This window comes from Odontomachus brunneus, unplaced genomic scaffold, assembly GCF_010583005.1.
Source record: "Odontomachus brunneus isolate Ranch 3 - 2012 unplaced genomic scaffold, Obru_v1 Obru_scaffold_013, whole genome shotgun sequence".
NCBI classification, from domain to species: Eukaryota; Metazoa; Arthropoda; class Insecta; order Hymenoptera; family Formicidae; genus Odontomachus; species Odontomachus brunneus.
The window spans coordinates 1,468,389-1,478,086 of record NW_022639463.1 but is presented as its reverse complement, the minus strand read 5'-3'; the positions used below and the strand labels follow the sequence as shown (position 1 = coordinate 1,478,086).

The window sequence follows — 9,698 nt, the reverse complement described above, 5'->3', positions numbered from 1 at the left end:
TATATATATATATATATATATATATATATATATATATATATATATATATATATATATATATATATATATATGTATATATATATATATATTTAAGCTATATATACAATATACTAAGTTAACTACTATATCTTCTGTGTGTACAATATTTGTGTATGTAATATGTTTAATATTTTTAAATAATAATTATTTTTTTATAATTATTAATTTTTTATAATTACTATTTATCTTTAGGTTTTACAGTAAATAATCTATATATGTGCGTCTGTGCGTGCGTGCGTATATATATGTGTGCGTGCATGTGAGCTTGTGTATGTATATATATATATATATATATATATATATATATATATATATATATATATTGTATGTTTATATGTATATATATATTGTACATATGTATATATTGTATATATTTTTACACACATTTCTATTTATTAATATAAAATTGATGTTTATTGTTTTTATTTTAAGATAATATATTTATATTAATATTATTGTAAAATAAAATACATATTTAAATTACCATTTGAATTTACAGAAATATTTTTTATTGGTAAATTCACAAATTTTTTATGAATTAAACATTTATTTGGTAATAAATGTTAAAAGTACCAAAAAATTATGCATTTACTGGCATTTATTATATTTTCGCCAGTGCAAATGCAATTAAAATTTAATATTATTGATATGCATCAAATTAATATATGTAAAATTAGACTCTTTCCACATAGTACATTAATTTTATACTTGAGTTTTAAATTGTATTTTCAATAAAACATTGTTATACCACGCAATGTTCAACAAATAAACTAATTTGTCGCAATGTTACCTTATCTTGTACATATATGATATAATAAATTTGAAATTTACATCAATCGGTACGCATTCAAAGTTTCAACTCGAACGTCGGTAACATATCGTCAGAGATAAACTTTTGCGTAGAATACCTCTTTTGATAAATGAGGTTTGAATTATCCTGTTACAGTTACCGACTACTTTAGTATCATGAATTGTAATTGTAGGAACAACACATAAGAAATCTTAGTATTGATAATATAAAACAATTACCTGAAGTTTATTCAAGGAATTTTAAATAAAATGAAATATTATATTTGATTCACGAGATTCATTCACGTTAAAATAGATAGTGTCGAGCTCTTAGTATTCCCAAGTCTGAACGCAAAGTTCCCCAAGCCGAACAAGCACTGGCTGTTGATCGTTTAGGCCTCCAGCTTCATGCTAAGAAAGAAGATCGGTAACGACTTTGCGATGAAGACCCTACATAGACGAACTTAATCAATTCCACGGAAAATGTGGCAGTATTGTAATACTGATTAATATAATTAATTTTTTTTACGAAATTACATTTTTTGTCGATTTCGGCAAATTTAAATTGTTATTGCAAAAAATTGTTAATAAATGACTAAAGTAACTATTGGAACATAAAATATAATCTCTCTAGAGTATCCCAGAATTTTTTCAGATTTTTTAGATGAGTTTAACAAAAAAATGTTACAGGACTTAAAGGAGTCACCGTGCAAATGGCGTTACTAAAAAACATAATGCAAACGGAGGGTTAAAAATATTTTATGTTTCTACATAAATACATATATTTACATTGCCTTTAGCTTGAACAGAAAGTTTTTTTGGCTTACGCAACAAGTCGTCATATTCAACCAACAAAAAGTTCTATATACTGATTTAAAAAAATATAATTATTTGGATGGTTGAAAATAAGGATGATTGAAATATATTTCTGAGGTGACAAAAATTCAAGAAAAAGATGATTTCTTACAAAAATTAATCTTTATTATAGGAAAATTGGCGGAAATAATTATAAAATGTCATGACAAAATAAAGTAAAATTGCTTCATCGTTTAAACCTAGTATAACTCAGAACAAAAAGATCTCAGTTGGAACAAGAAAGGAAGCATGTGTTTTCTCTTGACGTCGGGTGCTGTCAAATCGATTTTTTTTCGAATTTTCGGAGAACGGATGACGCTACGAGTCTCATACTCTAAAACTATAATTCTTAAGCCTAGCACAACTCAGAACAAAAAGATCTCGGTTGGAACAAGAAAGATAGTATAAGTTTACTCTTGGTCCGATAGACTGTTTGTCAAAAAACTTTTTTTTAATTTTTCGGGCTTATAATTAAACTTATTGATTTGTGCTTTTGGAACAATGTTTGGAACAACTAGAACAATCTATATCGGTATCGGAATGCTTTATTTTCAAAAAATAGGGTGCCAGGTCAAAAATATTTTTTTCATTTTTTGGACTTATAATTCAACTTACGGATTTGTCCTTTTGGAACAATGTTTAGAACAACTAGAACAATCTATTGCGGTATCAGAATGTTCGATTTTCGAAAAGTGCGGTGCCAGCTCAAAAAATCATTTTTTTGTTTTATTCGAAAACCGTTGCAAATGAAGCAATATCACTTTGGAACAATGTGGTACAAAGTCAGAACAATCTGGAACAACTTTCAAAATTATAAATTTCAAAAAGTGGGGTGCCAACTTCATACACTCAGGGGTACGTTCAGATTCCCTACCCGGGTGCACTCTAATACTAGAAGTGCTATAGTATATGTAACATATACTATAGTGTTTCTAGTAATAGAGTGAACCCGGGTAGGTAATCTGAACGCATCCCAGGAGGATGGCGTACTAGGTGGCTGCGGGACGCCACCATGCGGTCAGCATCTATGTTTTCTTTTCGTTCCGGCAGAGAGAAAAGAGGTTTGCTAAGGTCGGTAATCGAACTCAAATCTTTCACTTACCGGGCGACTGCTCTACTAAACCACTGAGCTACCTAACGCTCTACGCGTTCGTGAATCATAATATTATCTATTTAAGGTAACATTAAAAAATAATAAACAGTTGTAATGATACATTATAATCTTAACTTTAATAAGTGTAAAAACATGTGCAAAGAACTTTTAAACAGTATATATACATTTATCTATATATACCGATCGATATTTGTTCGCACTTACCAACTGTAGGATTATTAGAAATTTTTTACAATACGTACCGTTCTTATATATTTCCGTTTATGGCGACTGTTGATCATTTGAAGAAACTTAATGATGTTAACAAGAATGAATTTAGCAAATAGCAATATGTTACATTATTATCAGTTGATATATTTAGAGTACGTAAGTGTTTATTTCAAAGATACGATATTTTTCTGCGTATATTCGATGCGATCATGTTAAGTCGGCGTTGTAAATTAGCAATAGCGCTTTACCATCAGATTCGAGAGTGAACTCTAAACATACTATCGTAAGTGAGACTTTATCGTAAATCAGCAACACCACCTTACTAACAGATTCGAGAATGAGCGCTAAATGTATAATTTTGCGAGCAACAACTCATTGCATAAATTTGAATTTACTCCATTCATCCATTCATTTGAATATGTATGTATGTATATTATCTCACGTGTGTTGTGTCTTACATAATTAAATATTGATTGTTTTAATAATGATTCTATAACGACTTTAATGAAACTTATAGACACATAAAACGCACACACACATATTTTCAGAAAATTTTAAATTATATTTCTAAACTTATATAATGGAGAGAAAGAAAGTATGTTAGATTTCGGTTTAGTAAAAAGGACAAAACTTAGTAAATATCTTTTTCTTTATAATGTTAAATTTATATTAATATTATGTTTAACTCTAGCGCACCAAAAATTGTTGCAGTTTTATACATAGCTACGGAGTCATAGGAAAACTAATTTCGTTCACGGTATAGTACCTCCTTTGAAAAGAAACTTTCCAATTTCAGGTATACGGGACTTCATAGCGCATTCCGCCACAAGATTTATGGTACGACCTGAAAAAAAAGATAAGCACGTACTACGCTACAACGAAAAAGTTTGTCGAGATGTTTCAAAAGCGTCCTATGATGTTTCATAACATTTTTCTATATAAACAATGAAAAATATAAATGAAATAAGAATAAATGACGTATAAAGCTGTATATGTGGCGTCGCGAATGCATTAACGTCATTTTAATAGGTGCAACAGAGAAGCAGTAGTGGTGGTAGTATCTGTCACCAAAGACAATTTATGTTAATGACTGTCCGTAACCGAGGAACGCCGAGGTCGCTCGACAGAACAGTCTGCAGGTCGCCGTAGTGGCGGTCGGACACGAAGCTCCTTGCTCGACTTTCGAATTCCCCCCACTCTAGCCCTGAATTCACCACCTCACCGAGTCCTGGCTGTTCCATCCCTACGATGGCGACGCCCAGCGTCGATCCGTGCGCATTTCCATCCCCAACTCCGAGACTCATCTTATGGACGTCTGTGTGCTTGTCGAAAGGAGATTGTTTTGCGATAAACCAGTGTATCAACGTAAAATCCATAATGTGCTCAAAATATACTCGGCTAACGCATCGGTGAGTTTGTGTATATGTTCTCTCGGTTTTGTTAAAATCCGTTCGTTTATTGTTTGTGAGGGCTGGGTGTGACATTTAGTGATGTGCCAGACAAAAGAATCCTTGAAAATATTCGGCCAAAAATTCGTGAATAATAGAATACGATTTGATGGTTTGTTCAAGATAGTGTCAGTTCAACGGATATTGAACGAGAGATAAGAGGGTTATTCTTTCTTAGCGTATAAAAGCATTCTGTATGTCCTTGACACTTTCTATTTTTAAAAGTCAAGAATGGAACACAGTTACAGAAGAATGATCTGTTATAATTTGTCAGAAATATAAGTCTGAAATAATGCAAAACTAATATTAGTTGCATGACAATATCTCAAAATTTTTGTAAAAAACATCTCTTCTAATTTTCAAAATGCATTATCAATATAAATGTTATTACTGTTTGCACAATATAAATGTTATTACTGTGTATATATAATCACGGAGAAAGAAAGTGCAGTATCAGACATATTCATTGTTGTACACACACTTCCACCTGATAAGTGGACAAATTTGCATCGAACAACATTCGAGGCACATTTTCTGTAAAGATTATGGTAAGTAAAGAGAAAGTTCTTTTTCATTTATCCACATATCTCTTAATTCATCAATGTAGTCAAGACGCGCGTTGTTCATAACAGTGCGTCGTTTCTTTCTACCAAATAACTTAATATCGTTAAAAATTGCTTTTGGTTTAAGTAGGATTAAACAGATTAATATAGTCGACAGATTTTGATTCTCGTCAGACATGTAACATACCTTCGAATAAACAAATACAACAGAAAATGCACGAGACGCGCAAATCTCACGTCGTTTTCGCGTTCTGCTCTAATCGTGCGAGACAGAAAAAACAATCCCATCCTTTTGCCTTTTTGCATAACGCGTCAGAGCCGCTGTATCGACTTATTCAGATGAGAGAAATAGATATCATCGTCATTAGCATGATGTCGATAGCCGGCGAGTTACACTTCGGCACATATAAGGCACCGGCGCGGTGGCGCCGACGGTGGTGAATTTTGCGACTCCCGCATAGCCTCTTGCAATCTGGCGGGACGCCGATCGATTTGCACAGTGCTCCTCACCCGCGACACGGTTCCATTCCGGTTCATTTCGTAACTCGCGAGGCAGGACGTAATTGTACAATGAAAATATTCCGCACAGATCGGAACTTACGCTGCTGTAAGCTTGCCGACGGACCCGGCGTGGAAGACTTTGTTCTATGCGTCCTATTTTTGCGAATAAAGAGTAATTGGACTGGTTGTGTATGTGTGTGTGGGTGTGTGTGTGTGTGTTGTATGTGTGTGATATTATATGCGTGTATTCAAATGATATACGTCCACGTAAAATTAGTGAAATCTGATATAGATGATGTAATATTTGAAAGAAGCAGCTCATAACTGCTCATACGTTGCAATTTGCTTATCAAATCCTTTATTTCTGTGCAGTGCTTGAGAATAACGTTTGAATACGAGTTTATAAATAACACGTTACGTGTATATTTTTAATCATACGTGATAATCGGTGTAAGATAATCGGTCATACGTGCACGAAAGCTGCGGGCTTAATTTAAAGAATTATTCCGAACACATTCCATATCTAATTATTCGATCTTTAACTTATTAGATGTCTTATTGCGGAAAGATTAATCTCTTAAGCAAGAATTTATATTTTCCGAGTACTTGTACAGAATTTCTGATGTAAATTACATATTTAAGCGAAGAATACGCGGTCGCAGACTAACGATTCTAGAATATTCTGCCGTCGGATAGAATATTCCCATCACGCTTCAACTTATCTCGTAGAAAACAAATTTTGAAAAATCATGTATCATTTGTTAATATGGAGTTAATATATATATACACATATACACACACACACACACATAATAGTCGCACAAATCAGCACGTGGATGGACAAGAGACAGTATGACATAACGAAGTGTTGAATGATCGATGTTGTCTGCCCCGTTTCGTGCCAAACTGATTTCACTAAAATGTCTCCTCGAGCTATGCGACTTTTTTCTCAATTGTCATCACTTTTGTCTCAAAATATTATTTTATGTTAATTGTTTTATTACTTGATAACGTTAAGTTCACCGAAATAAACATTTCTGTGTCATTCATTTACGAATGACGTGGCGTTCAAAGTGTTAATGGGACTGTTATTACCAAATATTTTAACAGCACATATCAGACGTACTATCATTTAGTGTTGAACTGATTTTACAATTATATCTAATTCAATTTATGTTAGAATCGCGAGGCATCGTATATGGCTTTTTATGGTATTTCGTTTTGAGTTTAACATATTCAATTTTAACATATCAACTGACCCTGTAGCATTTTTTAAATTTTGAATATAATCAAATTAAAGTACTGGTGTGCGATAATTTTACACGTTTCCATAAGATGACAACACACTGTGCAATTCATGCATGAAGAGAGACTCAACGAGGCCTTGTTAATCTTATATAGGCGCGATCATATGGCCAACTATACTCTCACTATACTAAACTATTACACTATCATTCACAGTCTATATAATAGTGCAAAAATATGACTACCAATAAATATTGTACAAGTTATAATCCTTTACCGTATATAGATTTTAATGTGCATATTATTTTATGTATTCTGACACGTTACTATTAGACTACATATTAACATATTATTATAAAACACGATTCTGTAAGCAGTTTCAATACTTAAGAATGTGGATCGTGATATCGTTTCAGATATGGAAATTACCAGAATTTCCTGTTCCTTTTACAATAAGGAGCGACTTTGCTGTCGGCGTTTTTCTTTTCTCAGGATTGGAGCAGGTATCATGGACCGTTGTAGGTAATAGGCCTCGAATAATGGCCAATTTGACCTTCGGTTTCTTAGGCAACATGCTGCGCGTTTCCAACTTCTTTGAAGTTTTCGTCTTTCAGATTCCACACATAATTTCTATACAAATTATAACCTTTGACTTATTCGACCGTGCATTTTCGTGATGTATACTAGAATTTTATCACAATTATTTTAGCATTATATTCACACACACAAAACCTAATATTTCTTTATAATTCTTATATTTATATATAATATACTGTACACATTAATACAAAATGATTAGTTATTTTAGTATAACTATTAATACATATATATCAGTCATTTATATCAAGATATAAACAAACATGCACATGAAAACAAATATATTACATATATAGAGTGTCTGACGCAACTCGCATATCCACTCATATGTGCGAATAGAATTCGTCTAGAAACTTATTTAATTAAGAATTCCAAATTTTTTATATATTTGCAAAATGGTAGAAGACTTTTGTGTTCAGCTTGACGAGTTCTATTTGCACACAAGCGGATGTACAAGTTGCATCAAACACTCTGTGTACACAGAGAGAACGATTTATTGAATCAAATAAATGTTTCTCTGGAATAGTCCAAACAAATTATTTGATTGACACAATAAAAATATTTCTTTGGAACTAAGCCGCAAATAAATATTTTTGTTGTGTCAAACAAAATTTTGTTCGATTAATCAAAAAATTCGCTTGGACTATTCCAAAGAAGTGTTTATTTGATTCAACCAAATCGTTCTCTCTGTGTATGTGTAATATTAATTAAAAAAGGAATATATATACAGGGTCCTAAGCTCTGCTCCGCAATTGTTGTTGGAACATAGAACGGAGGTAAACATAAAAGTCCTATACTGTTTTGCGATATTTGCAATAATAGTCGAAATATTAATTAAAGAATGGTCATGCGCGATATGGTAAATAAACTATAGTGGCGGTATGTACTGTTATGTGCTTGTATATTAGGTCAAATTGAACTAAAAAACTTTTTATCATTTTGCAAATAACCACGTAAATGTTTAGTTACTATAAAAGAAGATTGTTATATGATTGTATGCGCGCGTGATAAAGCACAAATCTCCTTTAATTAATATTTAAAAATCTATGTGATCATTTGCCAAATAATAGAGGATTTTTTTGTTCAATTTGACCTAATATAAGCATACAACGATGCCACTACAGCTTATTTACTATATCATACCCTAATCTCTTTTAATTAATATTTCAATTTATTGCGAATATCGCAAAACGGTATGGGACTTTTATGTTCATTTCAATTCGTTCTATATTTCTACAAAAATTGCAGAAAAAAGTTTAAGACACCCGGTGTGTGTGTGTGTGTGTGTATAGAAATAAAGAGAAAGAAAGAAAATCTTCATATTGATTAAAAGCTCATTCATATTCGAATTGTGCTTTAATCAATCAATAAATTGCTCTGATAAAAGTTTGTTATTATAGATATTCGCTTATTATCGCAGTACAAAAGTCACGTATTCCCCATAGATGCTGTGAGCCCTCACGTGAATTTCATTTCAGAATCGCATAAAATGGTGCTGAGGAGACGGAAGGGGGAAGACCAAGAGGAAGAAACACGAGGGGAGAAGAATGGAGCTGGGGAACGACCAGGGGAATGAGAGGGAAGGGAAAGGTGCCGGCTGGCAAGCAGATGGTTGCCCCGTTTATTGGTTTATTCGTTGGTTCAGCCATGACGTTCCGTCTAGCTATGAAACAAGCCGGAGGTTCTCTCTCTGTGTTAGAGAGTATCAAGTAACGAGACTACAACTACTCTTTCCATTAAAAATGCATCCAAGAGCTACTTGTTCGCGCAGCATGTAAGTAATTTTGAGCATAAACAATGCCGTAGCTAAAAACTATTATTATTCTCGATAACAAGCATACGTAAAAAATGTTTTATTCATTATTTTCTTATAATATCTATAAGAATCTTATAGTTATATACAATATTTACAAATAATATCTAATATCATATATATATATAAAGCATTACTTGTAAATATTGTAAATATACTGATTAACGAACTCCTAATAGAATCGATTCTTTACAATTATGACAAGCTGTATGCTATAAAAAATATAACTTATGACAAAGACTAATAAACAACTTATTTTTTATGTACAGAAATGCCATAATGACGTAGGTTAGTTTAAGCTAACTGTAACATTTGTTAAATTTCTTTTCTTAATAATATTGCAATAAACAAAGTACGATGGTTGAAGATTTTTGTATGTTATTCAGTATACTTTTCTTAATAATACATGTCAAGGTCAGAATCATTGAAGAAGAGTTCGTAATTAGTTCATAATCTATCTATCTATCTATCTATCTATATATATATATATATATATATATATATATATATATATATATATATAT

The 9,698-nt window shown here is 32.0% G+C and overlaps 1 long non-coding RNA gene across 2 annotated transcripts in view; it reads left to right on the top strand.

The window, feature by feature from the left end:
- The first annotated feature begins 4,145 nt into the window (after nucleotides 1-4,145).
- LOC116840910 overlaps nucleotides 4,146-9,698 on the top strand; it is an 11,984-nt gene continuing 6,431 nt past the window's right edge. Inside the window, exons 1-3 of one of the 2 annotated variants that reach the window (XR_004377438.1) lie at nucleotides 4,146-4,416; nucleotides 7,181-7,286; nucleotides 8,840-9,135. This is a non-coding gene — a long non-coding RNA (uncharacterized LOC116840910). The remainder of the gene's footprint in view (nucleotides 4,417-7,180; nucleotides 7,287-8,839; nucleotides 9,136-9,698) is intronic. The other variant, XR_004377437.1, reaches the window with a different exon arrangement.